We start from the raw sequence: 20932 nt of genomic DNA, 5'->3' as shown, positions 1-20932 counted from the left end.
AATCAGATGATTAAGAAGATGAGCATTTTGATACTAAAAGTAGGACAGTTGAACTTCAAACTTAGCACAGAATATCAGCAAAACCAACACAAAATAAAGACACTGAACAAGAAAGTAAGTCACAAGAAAATACAGATACAGATAGGCTTGGAAAAAAAGAACAGGACCGAAAGATGAGGATACACATATGTCTTAGTTAGGGTTTTATTGCTGTGAACAGACACCATGACCAAGGCAAGTCTTATAAATAAAAACATTTAACTGAGGCTGGCTTACAGGTTCAGAGGTTCAGTCCAGTGTCATCAAGGTGAGAACATGGCAGCATTCAGGCAGGCATGGTGCAAGAGGAGCTGAGAGGTATACATCTTCATCCAAAGGAAGCCAGGAACAGAATAAGAACCTCAGGCAGCTAGGAGGAGTGTCTCCAAGCCCACCCTCAGAGTGACACACTTCCTCCAACAAGGCCACACCTTCTAATGGTGCCACTCCCTGGGCTAAGCCTATGCAAACCATCACAACATATGATTAGATTTCTCAAGGTGGGGGAGGGAAAAAAGAGAGAGAAAGGGGGAGTAAAGAGTGAGAGAGCAAGACAGAAAGAACGAGATTGATATTGAGATACAAGAAAAATTTACATCCATGAGACAGACAGACAAAGTATCTTTATGTCATACAAAAAAAAACAACAACAAACAAAAACAATCCACATACTATAAAACTAAGAAACTCTACCCAAACCTAGTAAAATAAGTATCTTCCATACCAGTTGTATATCAAATTTTGAATGTAGCAAATAATATAGTTTTTATTATTTGTAATTATTGCTGTGGTAAAAATAAGCTGGACTTTAACACATTAGTCAAGAAAAACAAGGTGAGTTAATAGTGACAAGAGGGTCATTTCATCAGAAAGACATGCATTCAATATTTATATATCTTCAACATCTCAGTTTTTTCTTTTTTTTATTTTTACACTCCAGATTTTCTTTATTTCCTGGTCCACTCTGACTGTTGCACAATCAATGATAGTGATTTTAATGTGACTTTCCCAATTGCTAATACATTAAGGACAAAATAAAATCAGTAAGGATGTAAAGTATTTATTTAGCCTATTTGATAAGATTGCTTACTTAGTATTCATAAGGTACTAGATGAAAATATGTGTAATGCATGGTATTTAAAAATACTTATTAAATGTTTATCAAAATTCTACCATATAATAACTAATAAAACCATTCTCATTCTTAAATCGCCATAATCCTATAAAATATGTGCTCTGATTATTGTGGAACTAAGCTAAAACTGAAAAGCGGAAATGTAATACTCAATAATCATTCACTGTGATAAAATAAAGAACACACGTTAAAAACAATTTATGAATAAGAGAAAAATAACTATGAAAATTAACCATATAAAAACTCATAAAAAACTAGACTTATGATTAGAGATACTTATAGCCTTAAAGGTATGCGTTTGAACAGCAAAAAGTTGAAAAAATATCAGTGATTTAAGCTTCTAGCATAAAACCTTATAGAATATAACTGACTGTGACTAATCAGTTGAAATGGAGATATGTGGACTTTGCTTTTACATCAGCATATCTGGATCCAAATAACCAGAAGTTAGGTAGCTAGTTAAGCACCGGGAAGAAGAGAGGATCTCTTATAAAAGATGAAGTATAGTATATGGTAAGGAAATAAAGGAAAAACTAAAATGAGAAGAGCTGGAGGACAGGGATAAAAGAAGGAATATGGGGAGGGGCAATGAACACTAATGGCCTTCTAACAAGCCACATGGAAATGTGTGACTATAGACGCTTCCCAAAATAGACACATATATGAGAGTGATTTAAGCAATGTCACCATTCAATGGGGAAAGCAATGTCCCAACTGGATAACTTGTTCTACCAAGCAAAAGCTCCAGTGTCTAGTGTTCTTGAAAAGAATCACACCACTGTAAACATTGGTAGACATAGGTAATTCTATCAGGTGGGAACACAAAAGCAACATTCGTGGATGCTCTGAACATATCAAGTAGTTAAAAAAAATGGAGTTCTATGTAAATAAACTTGGAGAAATAGCCAAACAGTTTCTCAAAAGACTGCAACTAAAAACAAACAGGAGTTGGATGCAAAATCTAAAGAATTCTAAATCTTTTCATGATCAAGACCAGGAATTAAAGCTCCTTTCAGAACAAAAATTCAGGCTAAGATGAATTCTCTGTAAATTCTTTTAAATATTTAAGGAAGAAATTATAGTAATCAAGCTCTTTTAGGAAAAAAGAAAACAGGGTAAAAGGGATTAATACTGAACTTTGGGTACATATAATAGTCTTTTTACTCCAAGATTACGAATTATTACAAAGCAGTGTTTCGCATCCATGTAGTCTAAAACCTTATACACACTTATTTAAGTGTGTATATACATTTTTAAAAAACCCAACAGGTTCAGGCAGGCATGTTGGTGAGAATAAATGGGTGAAGCTTCTGACCTGTCTGAGATAATCTCACAGCAAAATCTCTGATCTCCTGAAACTTCAAATCCTTATGTCTCTTCTACAATAATCCCTGAGCCTGAGGAACAGAGCTGTGTGTTCCTTCTTCTCTTCTCTTCTTTCTGTTCTTTCATTCCCTGAGAACATATTTGGCTGCTACCCTATTCGTGTAATACCTAAACTATATATTCTACCCTGCTCATGCCTTGCTAGGGTCATTGATGCTCCCAGCAACTAACATAGCTTACTTTGTTGCCTCTGCTGACAACCACAGCCATCACAATAACAAAGCAACGCCAGCCTCCAGGTAGTAATTTTGGTGATAATCTATCTTTTGCCAGAGTCAAGAAGCTATTGCAACATTTTCTCAAAACATCAGTGAACTTTGAGGGACAGCAATTTAGTAGAAATATCCTAAAACACGATGATCTCTATTCGAACAATTTAGGATCTGGCAAATGATAGCAATTTGCATCCAGGGAAAAATGAACTAAAGGGGGAATTTATTTTCCTTGATATAAAAAAAAAACAATTGAAAAAAAAATCAAGAAAAATTAACTAATTTTCATAGAGAGGAAACGTGAATATTACAGACCAATTTATTTCTTGGGGACTAAATGCAATAGAAACCAATCTGTCAACATTCCCACAATTGCAAGTAATGTCACAAAATAAAATCCTGAGTGTTCACCAATCATATTTTAGTGCCGAACATTTCATGCAAGCAGCTGTTGATGATGCCAAATATAGTTTTCAAAGCATGTGAAATACACTAATGATTGATACTATATTTTAGATTTCAGAGAGGTTCTTTATGTTGGTAGAAGCACTTCTAAATTCTCTAGAGATCAGTCAGATGACCCAAATAGAGGTCACAAGAAAGGCCTGGATATGATGTCAGTGTGTGTGTGTGTGTGTGTGTGTGTGTGTGTGTGCAGCCATGTGTGAGTGTGTGTGTGTGTTTATAAGTGAATCTGTGCAAGTAATTGCAATGTCTTGACATTTTAACCACACTGCCTGTGTTTTATCATGACAAAGAACTCTTGGGGATCTTCTAAGCTGCCTTTAAGTCAGCTGGAATTCTTCAATAAACTGGCACCAATTGCTAAGACAGTGGTGTCCAGAGCCCAGCTGCTCATCATGTTGTCCTGTTGACAGGCATTGTAAGCTGGAGAGATTTAATTTGCCACCCATTATATTCTAATGACTCCCAGAAAATATGTAACCCACACTTAAATTAGGTGTATCTCCATATTTTCATAACTGATATATTTTATAAATGTTAGAATTCCACGATTTAGTAATGGGGTAGTTGAGAAACATTGCCTACATCAGCAGGGAGGGACTACTTGTGATGATTTTGTACAGGAAACATACTGCATCATTGGATTTCCTATCAGTTATCTAGAGCAACATGTCATCATCTGTTGTTACTATATAAGAGAAATTGATGGAGATTTTGAAATAGGATGAGAAGGCTGGTTTTGAGAATTTTTTATATGTGTCCAGGTAGGTAACTTTTAAATTTCCAATCATTGATTTGGAGCTCATTTTTGTCTGCATTATAGATTAATATCCTCATAAATGAGATAAATAATATAATGTTTATTGTTCTGCAGAGGGGAAGCCAGCAAAGCATCTGCCTGAGATCACAAGCACAGTGAATATCAGAGCCTAGCTTTGAGCACAGAATTCTCTTCTCTGATCTGGTATCTGGGATCATTTCATAGTAATGCTATAATTCCAAAGAGGCAGTCTTGAAAACCTTTTGAGGTTACTCAGGAGAAAAAAAGACAGTTATATCAAAGTCACATCTCTATTCTTGATAGCATAACAATGCCAGATAATTCCAGGTGTTTGGGATTTGAACAACATTGAATAAGTTAGCGTAATGCATTAATAATGGATATTTATAGTTCTAAAAGATCTATCACAGTCTTCTGTAATGAAAATGTTTGAATCTAAATCATGTTCCTCATTTATTAGACCATGTTCTTGTATTATATTTGTTTAATGAAAATCACACTATAATTGCAATCAAGTGACAATAATTTGAAATATCATCACCGTAAACAGGAAAATCTAATTTATACGGAGCAAACATACAAACTAAAATAGTCCATCAAGTTGGATCTACTTCAATGCTGAAAGTCAATGTCACCCCGCAATGATCCTCAAACACTTGATTGTTCAAATGTTCTTTTGATGTCTAAAATAATTAACCAGTGTTATTACCTTTGTGTATTTAGTCAGTGTTAAAGGGTCCATTAGTTATGTTCTAACTTTCTCTTTAAAACAATTTTCTGGGTTCTTTATGTATTTTCTGGTTTCCTCTACATGTACCTTGTACAATATGCACATTCCTATGTCCCCTTTCTCCATATATTCTACTCCATGTCCCCTTCCCCTTCCCTTGTCCCCTTCTGCCTCATTGTTACTCTTCCCTTCAATTATTCCTATTGACCCCTGGAGAGTTTCACTTCAGCTTTCCTCTCCTATATAGCCTCATAATTTTATGTATAGAAAGTCTAAGACCCACAAATGAGAGGATAAATATGATAGCAAAGTCTGGCTTACCTTGCTTAATTTGGCTATTTCTGGTGAATCTATGCCGGGCAAATGACATATGTTCTTTACGACTAAAAATTCCCATCACATATTTATCATATTTTCTTTATTTATTCCTCTGTTGGTGGACACATAGTTTATGTCCATAACTTTTACTATTGTGAGTAGTTCTACAGTAACTATCTATACACAATCATCTCTGTGATACATTTGATTGGGGTTCAATAAGTAATAGTGGTATACTTGGGGCATATGATAGGCATGTCTTTAATTTTTGAGAAATCTTCGTATTGATTTTCATATCAGCTGGACCGATATGTGAGCCCATCAGCAATTTGTGGGTGAGTCAGTTTTCATGTTCTCACCAGCATTTGCCATTTCTTAAAACTGCCAGTCTGACAGGCCTGAGATGAGATCATAGTGTAGCTTTGATTAGCATTTTTCTGAGTGAGGCTGACTGAATCTTACGTGTTTATCGGCCATTTCATCTTTTGTGAAGTGCCATTAGCTCATTTATTGATTGGGCTGTTTACCTTTTTGTTATATGAATATTATACATAATAATCCTTTGTCATATGTAGATATAAAGGTTTCCTATCATCCTCTAAACTGTCCATTCATTCTATTGTTTCTTTGGTTGTCCAGAAGGGTTTAAAGTTTCACACTGTCTCTTTTATTGATTGCTGATATCATTTTCCAAGTGACCAGAGTCCTATTCAGAAAGTCCTTGCTTATGATTATATTTTGAAGTTTTCTTCTATATTTTTCCTGACAGCATTTCAGGTCTTACATTAACGTCCTTGTTCCATTAGGAGTTGGTATTTGTGCAAGGAGAGACAGGATCTGGTTCTTTATTCTACATGTGGATATCCAGTTTGTCTGACTCCATTTGTGGAAGACACTGTCTTTTTTCTGTCATGTACTGTTGACAATTCTGTAAATAAAATAGGTAACTGTAACCTCACAGGACAATACCTGTGTCTTGTACTCCATTAAGCCAGTATCTTTATGCAACTACCCTGCTCTTTTGTTTTCATGGCTCTGTAGTATGATTTGATATCAAACTGGTGGCAGTCCAACAGTATTCACTTTGTTTAGAGCTGTTTAGTCTACCCTTGATCTTTCTGATTCCATTAAATTCCCTTGAATTTTAGAGTTCAATGTTCTATTTCTTCAGAGAGTGGTACTGGAATTTTAATAGGGGTTGCATTCAATCTCTAGTATATAGCCCATATTCAGAACATTAGTTATTCCAAACAAAAAGCACAGGAGCCTTCCAATTTCCTAGAGCTTCCTACAGTTTATTTGTTTCATACTCAAGGTTTTCACAGTAGAGAACTTTTGCTTCCTTGCTGAGGTTTATTCCAAATCATTTTTTTTTTATTTGTTTGATTTGGAGACTATTGGGTCTTGGGTTACTTCTCTGTTTTCTTTCTCGGTGTGTTTATTCTTTTAGATAAAAAGGCTACTGGCTTGTGTAAGGTCATATTTTAAACTGCCACCCTGCTTAGTGTATCCATCAGAACTAAGTGTTCTGGTGGCGTTTTCAGGATAATGCCCAGCCTGAATCCTATCAGATGCCAATAAGGATGCTTCTTCCTCTCCTATATCATCGTTTTTATTTTGTTCTTCTGTCTTAATGTTCTACATAAGTCTTTAAGTATTACAGTGACTAGGAATGAAAAGAGCAAACACCCTACTCTTCTTCCTGGTCTTAGCAGAAATACTTCATTTTTTTCTGCATTTAGCACAATGTTGGATGTATATTTGTGATACATATTATTTATTATGTTTAAGTGTTTCTCTTCTATACCTAGTCCCTTTGGGATTTTTATTATGAAATGATATCATAATTTTTCAAGGGTGTCTTGTATCCATCTATTGAATTGACTGTATAATTTCTGTCTTTGACTCCATTAAATATTTGATCATAATATTTACTGATTTGCGTATGTTGAGCTAACCCATCGTATCGGCAATGAAGTGAATTTGTTCATTGTGAATGGCCTTCTTAATGTGACCTTGCAACCAGTTTACAAATTTTTCATGTGAATTTCTGTATCTATGTTTAATAAGGACATTAGAATAAAAGTTTGATTCGTCTTTATTTAACTTTGGGGAAAATAAACCACTGGCTTTGCAAAAACAGTTGACATTGACCTTTCCTTTTATATTTTATGGGATAGAAAAATATATATTTACCCTTTATAAGGATCTAGTTCGTACAAATTAAAATAAGCACAAAATGGTTCTGTCCATTATAACTAGGATTGTGATATAAGGAGTATGTAGTTTCTGCACTTATGTAACATATGTAACAAATACATTTCTATATAACCATATGCTCTTATCTGTGACTCTTAGATGGACCCACAAAATAGTTGTTTCAAATCAAATTTTATTATTTGATTTCTCTATTCTGTGATTTGAGTGCAGTGACACTTAGAAAACTGTACCACTTGATTTCCCTCATATTTCATGGATTCCTTTATTTTTCTAGGTTTTTCTATATGCACCATGCTCTCTGAAAGCAAGAACACAATTACTTATTTACCTAACCTGGAAGTAAGCAACAGGGCACTTGTGCAATGGGGCAATGTACTTCACTGTATGTTTGTGCTCATATCATTGGGAACACACATGCTGGATCAGGTTAACTCTAAGCTATCCTTGGTTCCTTTAAGATAGTTTGATACTGTTAACTAGATACATTTGGTACCTATCATACTCAAAGATGCTTCCTTAAAATCTTTTTGGAACAAGAGTCCCTATAAATAAATGTGCAAATTATAACTATCAAAAACATGCACAGTCAACCACACTTAAAAATCTCTCCTACAGATAATTACTGTTTTTTGTACCAATAGTTTGATACATTTAAATATATATAAATGATTATTTTTTCTTTATTTTATTTTGTTGAAGAGTATAAGAGAGGGAAATAGAGAAACTATGACCAAAGTACTTTGTTCTTCAAACAATACAACAAATGCAGAGAGGGGGAAAAGAGAACCAAACCAACCAAAACAAACTGGACTCTTTATGCTATTTTCAATGAAAGCATTCTTTGAATTAAAACAGCTGATTTACATTACAATTTCCTATCTCCTTGTCCATTGTCTACTTGAGGGATAACAAAGCTAATAGAAGAGAATGCAAAGTCAGTCTATTCCTGTCTCCTGGTCACTTGCAGAAATGTTCTGGAATTTGTGGGGAAAATGTTGTGGAAATAAGCTTGGTAGTGAAATCCATCTATTTACAATATGTTTATTTAGAAGTATCTTTATTATTTAACGTGTTCCTGTGATAACTATCATTTTGTAAGAGAAAGAGATACTGAGGCACGATAAAAACCCACCATCTTAGAAACATCATGCATAATATATATTTAGAAAATAGGGGTACTGGAAAAGCTGTCATCTTTAATAACCTGCTCAGCAGCAAAAGACTCTATCCAGCCCATCTCACACAAACAGCCTCTGTCGATCGTGAATTTACAAGGTTATAAAGCACATAAAGTGAGCGTGTATTTATAAAGATGTGTTCTGGGTGCTTTTGATGCCTACCCTGCAATATTGCAGTTGTAAAATTGTGAGCCAGCCAATTCAAACCAGATCGTCTCATGGCTATTAAATATTTAGCTTCCCTGAAACTGTACTGACACTGACTAGCCAAGGTGCAGCTCACTCCTGACTCTGTTCCTTTCTGTTCCTCGTTTCAGAACAATAGTCTGGTCAGTAAGCAAGTGGTGAGCTGCCAGAGCTCAGTGTGATAAGGGATGTTTTAGAAACTATAACTTACACAAGGCTCCCCAGGGAATGACAGTGGAGGTGAATGAATCAGGACTGACATAAAGACAGAAACAATATTTTATATAGTTTCGTCAGTGTCTGCCATCATAATTTATGGTTTCAGCTCCTTGCCCTTAGCAAAAATAACTATGTTCAATGTGAGCAATTATCTGGCATTAAGCAGTATTTTGAGTAGGAATGTTTTTAATTAAAATTAACTAAAAACAGAGTTTCTGAATTACTGGCCCCAAGATGAATGACAGATATTGCAATGATTTAGAATATCTCATATGTCCAATTTCTGAGTGAGTTTAAGATACATCATAAAAGGGACATTTGGCTTAAAATTAATGATTTGAAATTTTAAAATCTATTAAAGTAATCAATGATTTGCACAAAAATACCTATGAATATTGGTAAATTTTAATGATGTCTATGATGTAGTTATAAAGGGATAAAATAATGCCCAAAAGGAAATATCAGACAGACAACTTAATACATTTAATTACACTAACATTCTGACCACAGGAATTCTTCCAGGTTTTATGCACACAATTAAACTGAGAAAAGAAGCAAAGCTCTTAGATGTTAGTCCCAGACGACTAAAAACATAACATTATGCCATTTCAACACTTGATACCATAAGCGAAGATAAAGGCATCAAAATCCTGGAAATTACATGACAAAATGATAAATATCTAGATAGCACTAATGGCTTGCTTCAGAATAAATTATTGTATTTACTGTTACTACTTTTATAAACATATACTTATGACTTAAAACACCTCTTAAAACACCCCTTTATCTCAAATCTCGTTTTTCCTGTGCCAAATGGTCATCCCTGAAAACATTTAAGTAACATTTGACAGATGGAACAGGTTACATTTGTGAATATATATGTATATTCATATACATAAATGCATATAATAACAATGAGTGAAAAAAGAGGGCAGGAATTTGAAGTAGATTATGACTATCTGGTAGGGTTTTGGGGGGCAAGGAAAAAGAAGGGAGAAATGTTGTAAATATATCATAATCTCAAAAATTAAACGAAACCAATGTTTTCACTTTTAAAAAGTTACCATAGAAATAAAACTAAAATAACAACAATAACAGCCCTCTGAATTTACCACTCTATTCACACTGCTCCCTTACTTTACGTAGGATGTATTGAAAGCCAAACTACACTGCAGCTCTGTTGTGATATCTCATTCCAGCTGACACACCCACGAGCTCCAAACACACCATCAATGCTGCCCTCCTGGTGGAAGTCGGCAGCAGGCAGCCCCAAACAATTGCCCAGAAATGTTCTTCATTTGGGAGTTTAAATTTTCTGAGTTGGAATTCATGAAGCTGCCAAAAATCTTAAAGGATAAAAATTATGAAAACAAAGAGAATACGTGATATACTAGTGCAGAAAATGATGACCTTTATATGTTATGGGTGCTTTATTTATAGGCAAAAGGATCATTCAAGAGTTCTCTATATAAATATATCAGTGTGATATACTGCATCCTACCAGATCCACCCCCCTCCTGCCCCAGACATCCCAGGGATTAAACCACCAACCAAAGAATACACATGGAGGGACCCATGGCTCCAGCTGCAAATGTAGCCGAGAATGGTTTGAGAGTGGGAGGAGAGGCCCTTGGCCCTTGGAAGATTTGATGCCCCAGTGTAGGGGCATGACAGGGTGGTGAGGAGGGAATGTGTAGGTGGGTGGGGGAGCACCCTCATAAAAGTAGGGGGAGGGAGGATGAAATAGGAAGTTTGGGGAGGAGAAACCGAGAAAGAGTATAACATTTGAAATGTAAATTTTAAAAATATCAAAAAGAAAAAAATAGAGAGAGAAAGAAATATATCAGTGCATGAGTGAACTCCCTGGGAACAGGTCCCATTGAATCAAGAACCTTCTTCAGGTAGAAAAGGCACCCAGCTGGCCTTAGTTTCCTGTGAGAGTAGAAACTCTGGTAGGTCAGCCACACTTCTGTTGAGGTCACACAAACAAGAATATATGGGGAGTATAAAGCAGACTTCATGACTTCAAATGAAACAGGAAAAACACGAAGTTGAGTAGGCAGGGAAGGGGTCTGAATGATGGCAATTATGTTCAAATTATACCCTGTAAAATTTTCCGAGGACCAAGTTTTAAATTGGTAAAGATTTTAGACACTTCTTTTGACTTTTCTTCCTCATTAAGAACAACAAGAAATATATTTAGTAATAGTGACAAGGTTTGGTGTGGGAGGGAGGCCGGGAAAGGGGGCAACATTTGGAATGTAAATAAATAAAAAGATTTAAAAACAGAAGTATAGTTAGCACATGGAATGATTAATTCATGCCCTTTCCTTCATATCCATCTATTAGAAAACAACAATTCAATAAGAACAGAGAGCATGTGCTCACTTGTAAAGACAAAATATAGGAAGGCTGTGCTGATGCTAAGCAATAAGGGTTCCCTTGCCTACACGAGGGTCACACAGGTCTCTGGACATAACAAACCTAGGTAGCCACGAGCAAGCTAGAAAGTGAGAAAGTACCATATAACCTCTTTGAGCTTCAATGCTAATTCTTCCACTAATAAAGCCTAATTTTCATTTACAAAGGGTCTGTATTAAGTTACATATTAAGTTGGGGATCAAGTTACTTATGATAACTGACTTTGATGTGCTCAATAAACAGTGGCAAGATGTAAGTGACTATTACCAAAGCAATGCAAGAGAACTGTGAATTTTATGCATGGAGACAAGATCCAGAATTGTTATTTAAAGGACAAATTATGGAGGGCAGGGAGGTGGCTCGATGGGCCCAGTGTGGCACAAGTGTGAGCACCTGAGTTTCAGTTCCCAGAGCTCAAGGAAAAGCTGGACAAGGTGGCTCACACCCAAAATCCCAGTGTGTTCCTATGGCAAAAGGAGGAGATGGAGACAAGATAATCACTGAAAGCATATGGACTAGCTACGCTATACATAGCAGCAAGCAATAAAGAGATCCTGTCTCAAACAAGGTGGAAGGCAAGAAATGCCATAAGAAGATGTCCTCTCCTTTATACATGTGCCATTGCAAGATCACATGCACGTTACCAACCACAATATATGAAAAGGTAACAGCATTCTATCATACATGAGGCTTAACACATAGAAGAATAAAAAGGGATTACCAACATCTGCATCCTTCTAGCATATAGGATAAAAAGGCATGGTTCAGTTTCATGGACCTGTGTTTTCCTTTCTGGAGGGATAGCTAGTAAGTCAGGAGGCAGGATAGCAAACTACACGATAGAATTTGGAACCAGGCTTGTTGTCCTTGTTTTCTTATACAAAGTGCACCTCTTGATAATAGCCCCACTTTGTCCTACTCACCTCTCTTCCAAATCAAGAAAGGAATGCTTCAAAAGCTGTGCAGACTTTTCTGAGAAATCCCATGGCAGTCTCTGTCCAGCCTCTCAGAGGTTTATTCAGATATTTTGCCTGTTGCTTCCTCTCATCCTTCAGAGAGCCCTTGGATTTTATAGTGGAGCAGCTGCTTTCACAGTTTTCTTGGCCCCAGAACCTGCATTTCATATCTCATCCTCCCCCTAAGTTCTGCTAGCCACCCTCTCTCCTGGCTACCCACAAACCCACCCACCAAGCTCTAGAGCGTAAACAGGTCTGGATCAAACAGTAAGATACATCAGAAATGTAAAAGCGGGCAGGAAACAGGCACTAATCCTAAATACACAGCTCATTTGACTTACAGTGCTTTCCTAGACAACTATATGCTACTCTGCTGTCTTAGTTGGGGTTCTATTATCTGTGAAAAGACAACACAACCATGGCAACTCTTATAGAGGAAAATATTTAACTGGGGCTGGTTTACAGGTTTAGAAGTTTAGTCCATTAAAGTCATGGGGAAAAAAACCAACAACATGGCAGCATCCAGGCAGACATGATGCTGGAGAAGGAGCTGACACATCCACATCTTGATCTGTAGGGAACAGAAGGAGACTGTGCCACACTAATATACCTTGAGCATAGGAGTTCTCAAAGGCCACTTCCACAGTGACACACTTCCCCCAGCAAGGCTACACCCACTCTAAAAAGGCCAGACCTCCTAATAGGGCCACTTCCAATGGTACAAGCATTCAAACACATGTGTCTGTGGGGGCCATTCCTCTTCAACCCAGCACACCTATGTTTTCTCACAATATTCTACTGCTAGCAAAAGTGGAATGTGCTTCATCACTTGGATCTTCTGCATTTTAAGTCACGGAACCATGACACCTGTTGACACTGATCACATAGGGATGATTTTCTCATGAAGACATTAGGGTCCAAAGGAATGGAATGATGGGCCCACATTTGAGCAATATCAAACTGGGGGAGCTGTGACTTCAACCCAAGATTCAAGATCTTTGTTCCAAGTTATTTGTCCCTAATTAAAAAGTGGTATGGCTGAGAGCAAAGTATAGTTATATATGTGTACCAAGATATTACAGTGAAGCCTGTCAGTTTACATGATAACTAGAGCATTCACTCAAAAGAGGCAGGGAGCAGTGTGACACAGCAACTACTAAAGCCTAACATGTATTTCCAAGTCAAGAGATGGTACTGATTATGGTTTACCTTACTTTTTCATCCCAGACCTAAATCTGAGCCCACCTTAGGAACTCTTCAGACATCCTTCTGTCTCATTATCATAGGCAAACAGTCAAATATCCTCACCAGTTCTCTAAACTCGGCTACTGGCAAAAGGCAGATGAAGGAAGACCTGTGCCCCTGGGGATGACAACCTCACTGATTCTCTAGCTGCCTATAGGGTGGAGGAGAGTGTGATGGAGGAACCTGGGACAGGGCCACACTCATGAGACAATCCTGCCAATGAACATGCTTCTTAGTGTCCATTTTAACTACCAGTCATCTCTTTCTCTGCCTTACCTCATGCATCATTAACTCGCCCTCACATCTCCACTGTATCAATCTCCTTGTTTTATATCTTATCTTAAAACAGAGCTCCCCAGGGTTTGACGTAGTCTATCATCCTAAGTCTTCAGAGACAAAATCATACGAGCTCAAAATCCCAGATATCTATCTCATACATCTGTCCTAAGATGGACATATTTATAAAGACTCAACATATAACTAAAAGGTTCACCAACATGCTACAAGACCATAAAAAGAAAAATTAAAAACCACATGTGTGTATGTGTTTGTCTATATGTTATGTGCACACTTCTCTCTCTCTCTCTCTCTCTCTCTCTCTGTATGTGTGTGTGTGTGTGCATATGTGTGTATGTCTTTCTGTGTGTGTGATACTGAGATTGAAACCAGAGCCTCACCTCATCTTTCTTAGGCAAGCACTCAACCAACCAGTGAGCCACACAACTTCTGACACTCCTTCAACTACTCCTTTGAACTATCCCAGTAACCTCCAACCTTGTCTTGCCTGTCTTTTTTGATATATAATTATTTGGTTTTTTTTTCTTTCTGAAATGTTCTCACATTGCTTTCTCTTCTTGCTCTCAACACTCTTGCAGCCAGACATATTAGAGCAAATCAAGGAGCAATCTGGGTCCTACCTCTTTCCATAGAGCTTGTCCTTCTCTCCCTTCCTTTGCTGGGTCCTAACACTACTAACTAGAAGGAATTAGAAAAAGAACCCTTTTCTGCCCATAGTTTTGGTCCTGGTTGCTTTGTAGTGTGGAATGTTCTTTTAACTGTATCCTCCCATCCTTTTAGTTTTAATGTAAGCATTATCTCTTTCAGATAAGTTTTTGTAGACATTTTACTGAAGAAAGCCAGTCTCTTTCATTTTATCATGACCTGCTTCCTAAAGCCATCACAACTTGCAATTAATTAGGTAATTGATTTTTGGGCTGCATATGAACAGCAGCACATTTTCTTCTGAAACCCCACAGATGCCACCACGGCTATCTAATTGAAGCACAGAGAGCAGTGATGGCAGTAGTTTAACTTGAAGTGATGAGGAAGAGAAGCACTGAGGAGTGTTGCTGAGAGCAGGTGGTAAGGGCATTCCAACAAGGGCATCTTGCTGATGGGGCATTTCCAGTACATGTGGGATGCAGTGATGAGCAGAAACAATCTCATGAAAACCTCAAGGAGGGTTTTTACCTCCATAGTCATTCCCAGTCATTTGTCTCATCCATGGGTCTGTTTCCAGCGTTTACAAAAAGTCACCCTCTGCCTCTACCACTTTCCCTGCCTGTAGCTTGATACCAGGAGGAAATAATATGCCATTTAAATATTTGAGCAAGAATATTACCCCAATAATACCAAATCTGACTCAGGGGCATAACACTGAACAAAGAAAACAACTTTGAAGTACTTCCTATATAAGTATTAACCAGGCAAGAAAGTGTGAGAAATAGATTTATTTTCAAAAATATTGAATCTTTAAATGGTGTCCTGACAATTCTAATGCATTATTGAAGAAGGATTTGGAAGGTCAACCCAATGGTTTGGACAAAGCCTGTACCACATGCCAGCTGGCATTCACTGAACATTCCTCAGATTCAACCTATTCACTTCTAAAATGCTTTCACTGACTTATGTGTAAGGATGCTCTGAAGTTCACACAGAGAAAGGAGTGCATCTGTCACTTCTGTGACAAGGTACCTATCATAAACAGATCAAGAAGAGAAGGACTTGTTTTACATCATAGTTTCAGGTTTTTCTGTCATTAATTCTTAGTCCTTCTCATCCTGGAATAAGGTAAGGCAGGTGTTGGGACATGGGGGTACATAAAATCTACTTTCTCTAGGGCCAAGAGACAGGGGACAAGACATAGGTCTCAAAAACATTCCCTACTTTCTTCAGCTTTCTCTTACTTACTCAAGTTCTAGACACCTGACCTCTGGATAGCACCACTATATGCAGACCGAGGCTGTAACATACGAGACATTAGCAGAGCATTTCAGATTTAAACTGTAACAGTATAGTTGAACGCCCTTGAGAACTATCAAATGTCCTTCATGGGCAAGGCAATATTACAGCTCTATTTCTCTCAAGAACTTACTTTAGAAAGCAGAACATATTTTTCTGATTAAGTAAATGCAGAGGAATATTTTAAAAATTGTTTTCATAATTGTCATTCAAAAATAGAATAACATTCTATTTATGGCACTGAAGATAAGTTGTTATTATTATGTATGTCACACATAAAGGCTGAGAAGCAAAGCTTTCACCCAACAAAGCCAAGAACCAAACACTGTTTCCTGTGAGACCACTTATAGTAGAAGTTTGGGTCACAATCCAACCATTGGTTTATCATGTCCCAGGGTTGGCTGCATCCAAACAGAACCCATGGGGATTAAAAAGACGACTTTGTCTTTTCAGTATGAGGACCTGAGTTCAAGTCCCAGAACCTACCTAAAAGTATATGGGTGCTGGGATACACCTGAAATTCCAGGGCTGGGGAGCCATCAGCCTGGACCATATGAGCCCCAGGCTAGTGACACACCCTGTTTTGTCTTGTTTGCTAGTTGTTGCTTTGTTAAAGCAGATGGGAAGATAGCCTCTGTCACAGAACTACATTTTCAAACACAGTTACCCAACGTTGCTGTCAGTTCACAGGGACATGACCACACACAGCCAAAACCCCCTTGTACTGATAACTACTGTGACACCAGTGCCCTGGACATATATAAAAGAGCTGAGCATTTCCAGAATGTGCTGAATAGTAATAAGTCCACATAATCAAATATAAGTGCAAACAGATAAGATGCAGATGAAAAAAAAAAGTCACCCTGATCCTATACAGTGGTTTTCACCCAAGCTTAAGGATTTCTGTGATTTAGGAATACACAGATTTACATTTTACATATTGAGTTTTTCTGCCTCCACACTCAGGTTAAGTGTGCTAATGAACAGAGAGATGGAGAGGGAGAGAGAAAAGGAGGAAGAGGGAGAGGGAGAGAGAGGAGAGGAGGGAGAGGGAGGGGGAGAGGGACACAGAGAGGGAGAGAGGGGGGGGGAGAGACACAGAGAGAAAGATGAGGTGAGGCTCTGGTTTCAATCTCAGTATCACACACACAGAAAGACATACACACATATGCACACACACACATACAGAGAGAGAGAGAGAGAGAGAGAGAGAGAGAGAGAGAGAGAGAGAGAGAGAGAGAGAGAGATCACAGGGACTCAACAAGTTACAAACGTAAAAAGGGATATAACATAGAAATTCCTTAAGGACTTAATTAGGTCATGGAAGCCTTTTACAAGACTCCAGACTCCAAATCAGCATGCGTAGGCTAACACTGATGTACAGTGAGGCCATTAGGAAGGAAAACCCTGTGTGTGTTCTAGAACTAGAATCTGATCTTTCCCTCCATGTTCATTCATTTAAATTAACAGGCAGTCACTGATCATTTCCGATGTCCCAACCACTGCATAAAGAAAAAAGAAAACACTTCATTTATTTATTACAGATAAGTAATAGATTATAGTGTCTTTTTTCCAAACCATTCATAGTTCAAATTCTCATCACATGATCAAAATGGATGCACATTTAAGGGGTTAATGGGAAATCAAGATACAATCTATGCAATCCAGCATGTTGACACATACCTGTACTCATAGCACCAAGGAGGTTGAGACAAGTACAGGGGCAACCTGAGTTTCAGAGTAAGACCATGTCTCCAAAATCATAGTAGTAGTGATGATGGTGATGATGATGGTGATGGTGGTGATGGTGGTGGTGATGATGGTGATGGTGGTGATGGTGGTGGTGATGATGGTGATAGTGGTGAGGATAATAAACTTCGAATCTTACCAAAATGAAGCTTGTTTCATTTCTAAACATGACAATCCACTATAGAATGTTTTTATTACCCTTACAATCAGAATTCCAGAACACAGGGACATCAGAGATTAACTCAAATATAGCTAAAATTATAAGGGGCCTACTTTGCATTGGTAGTTACTTGTTTTTAACCAAGTAAATAATGAAGGCTCTAAGTTGTCAAGTAAAATTACTACGATGTTACAATGAGTAGGACTATGCATCAAAGTATGGTTTTCCTTAATTTTCAAGAACCACATAATTTTATTTAGGGTTTTCAAAAGCCTACAAATGAACACACATGCTTCTAAGGGAGAAGAAAGCTGACATTTACTTGTGTAGTAAAGAAAGTACAATCTGCTTTGCCTAAAGGCTTTCTTTGGCTTTTTAGTTTACTCTTATCAATTCCCAGTTGTTTTTTTCTTTTCCTTGAGGAAATGTCAGAGATAAAAACATTAGGCTCATCTTCCTGTGGCATTTCCCATCAGGCATTTGTACTCCTGTCAGTTAGCTGGAGAGCATGTCAGCTCCCGAGGCTCCCGAGAGAACACTGAACGAGCTGGCCCTCCGTGATGTGCTGAGCTCTGCTATATACCTGGTTTCCCTTGCAGTTGGCCCCAAAATACCAAAAATACTTTATACAAATGCTCACTGAGGCCTGTGTTTTGTGTCGCCCTCGGGGCCATCAGGTCTTTGCTCTGGATTTTAGCCTGTGGCTGCCAATTTTCCTTGTAAAGAACAGTTTGCTTTTCCTGATTGGTGTTTTCTGTAGATTTATTCCAACTTGCCTTTTTTTTTTTCAGACTAAAAATGTAGGGTTTCTCTTTTCCTTTTCTGGCAATGAATATTGTGTGTGTGTGTCCATTTGAACTAACTAACTTCACAGAGATGGCTTTTTATTTTTACGACAAAAGCTAGAGTAGCTTTTGGAAAGCAAGCCCTCCACAGAGAATAGACTCTTTTACCAGAGCAGTAGAGTTAAAACCATTGCATGCCATACACTAGAAAAAGATGGTGACTGGTTATTTTGTGTTTGTACACTGGGGAGTTTTCTCTCAAGTAATAAGAGAAGATAATTTTTTCTCAAACAGTATTTCTTAGTACAAAAATTGAGCTATAAAGAGATAGTACGTGTATAAGCTAAAGAATATATTTGGGAACATAAATACATGTCTTCACAAATATTTTATTAATTATTTGAGAACTTAATGCATGTGTTTTGATCATACTTACTGCTCTCAGTTTATTTATGCTGTGAATATGTGTGCATAAAGGACATCCCGGTATATAGGGTTATGAGGATGAGATGACCATGCTGAAGCCATTCCTGGTTTGCCTTGTCATCTGAGTTCTAAATAGATGTGATTATGAATAATCAACTCTACAGCCTCTAGTGGTGCTGTGGCAATGTCAGGGGCAGGCAAAAGTCACAGACACATGTGGGGATGTCAGTAACTGGGAAGGATTAGCGTTCTGAACACAGAGAACTATGACAACACAAAAACTCCCTTGGGAATCAAAACAAAAACTCCCTTGGGAATCAAAATAGTTCTATGGGGCAGAATTAGATAAAGAGAAGGTTGTGTGGTAGGCATTTGTTGGTGAAAATATAAATCTGTACCTAATGGTGGCTGTGAATCAGCTTTCCAATCAATTACATGTGCCATTTAACCAGACAGCATATGCCCATTATTTTCTTTTAGCATGAAGAGCAATAGCCATATGTTCAATAGTTATTGAGTTGTAACTGGCAGGTGTGCAAATTTAACTTTCCTACTCACACCTGGGTTTGGGCCCATCCGCAGAAGTATGGTAAAGACTCTGGGAGCCACGGTTTTAACAAATCTCATTCTCTTTCCCCTAAAAGCATCAACTGCCCATAGCTTCTTAGTTTATGTGTTGGCTCATAGAATCCATGTCTCTCCCCCATACCAGCATGTTGACCACCTTCATCTCGTATAGGTCTTGTACAGGCCACCTCAGCCACTGTGACTCATAATCACAGCAGTCTTACCATGTCCAGAAGAAAATATACTTTGTCAGTGCTAGGGATTGAACCTAGGGTCTCACACATACAGGAAGCATGCTATTGCTGCAGATCTGATCTGAGATCCAATCCTGGGGAACTTTAAATATAGACTATGATTTTGTTCTGTTATAGGCAAAGTGATGCTGAGGAGAGGACTGGGAAAACAAATGGTAGGCACGTAACTATGATGGCTGTGGTGAATCATCTCAGCTGTCAACTTGATAAGATCTAAAGACAGACTTCTAGGAGATAGGCTTATGGGTGTTGCCTTTCCAGAACTATCTTGATTAGGTAAGAAGACAGTGTGAAAAGGTTAGGATGAGATCACTACAGACATACAGCACTCCCTTGAATATCACTGAGATGCAATGTGATGGGCAATTTCAATCTCTTCCTGCCTTGATTTCCCCACCACAAAGACCTGTCATTGAACTGTTAGAGAAAATAAAATCTTCTTTCCTTACATTGTTTTGTTTGTGTACTTTATCACAACAGCAGAGATTGTATGATATCAGGAGACAGAAAAGATTCTGGTGGACCAAGAATTCCCAGCTCTAAGAATATCCCTGCAGGAAGACAGGGATTTCTAAAGAGTGGTCTGGTTTCTGCCTTCTTAGTGTCTCCCTTAATCTCTGTCTAGAGCTACATGTGGCTATGTAACTAAACTGAGATGAGGCACCTGGACACCTCAATGTTCAGTTGGAACAGCTGGATGATATATAACTCATATCCTTCCCAAAACCTCACCAAGTTTCTGCTATTAGTCCTGTGAAAAGCTCAAACTAGCAGCTCAATAGCCCCATTTACCAAGAACTTTCCTACTTTATAGAAGCTCGAATATCTATCTGTCTGTCTGTTCGTGCGTCCTTCCATCCATCCATCCATCCATCCACCCACCCATCCATCTATCCATCCATCCATCCATCCATCCATCCATCCATCCATCCATCCATCCCTCTCTCTCTTTCTCTCTATCTATCTATCTATCTATCTATCTATCTATCTATCTTTCTTTCTTTCTTTTTTCTCATCTATGAGTTTATAATAAATTCTCTAAAAATTACCAACTGTGGCCCATAAATTTAATTTTTTTGAATTCACAAGACGAGAAACAGAAAGTTTTCATAGTTTTCCCCTCCATATAAACTCATCAATAATACAGAAAGCCCCAATAGTTCTCAAATATATCCCAACATAATCAATACAGGTAATAGGTAACAGGAATGGGGCTATTGATGTCCTATGTGGTTCTCTAGCCTTTGGAACATTTTGTG

This window comes from Micromys minutus (assembly GCF_963924665.1).
Source record: "Micromys minutus genome assembly, chromosome: 14".
Classification (NCBI taxonomy): Eukaryota; Metazoa; Chordata; class Mammalia; order Rodentia; family Muridae; genus Micromys; species Micromys minutus.
Note: the sequence above shows the minus strand (reverse complement) of the source record.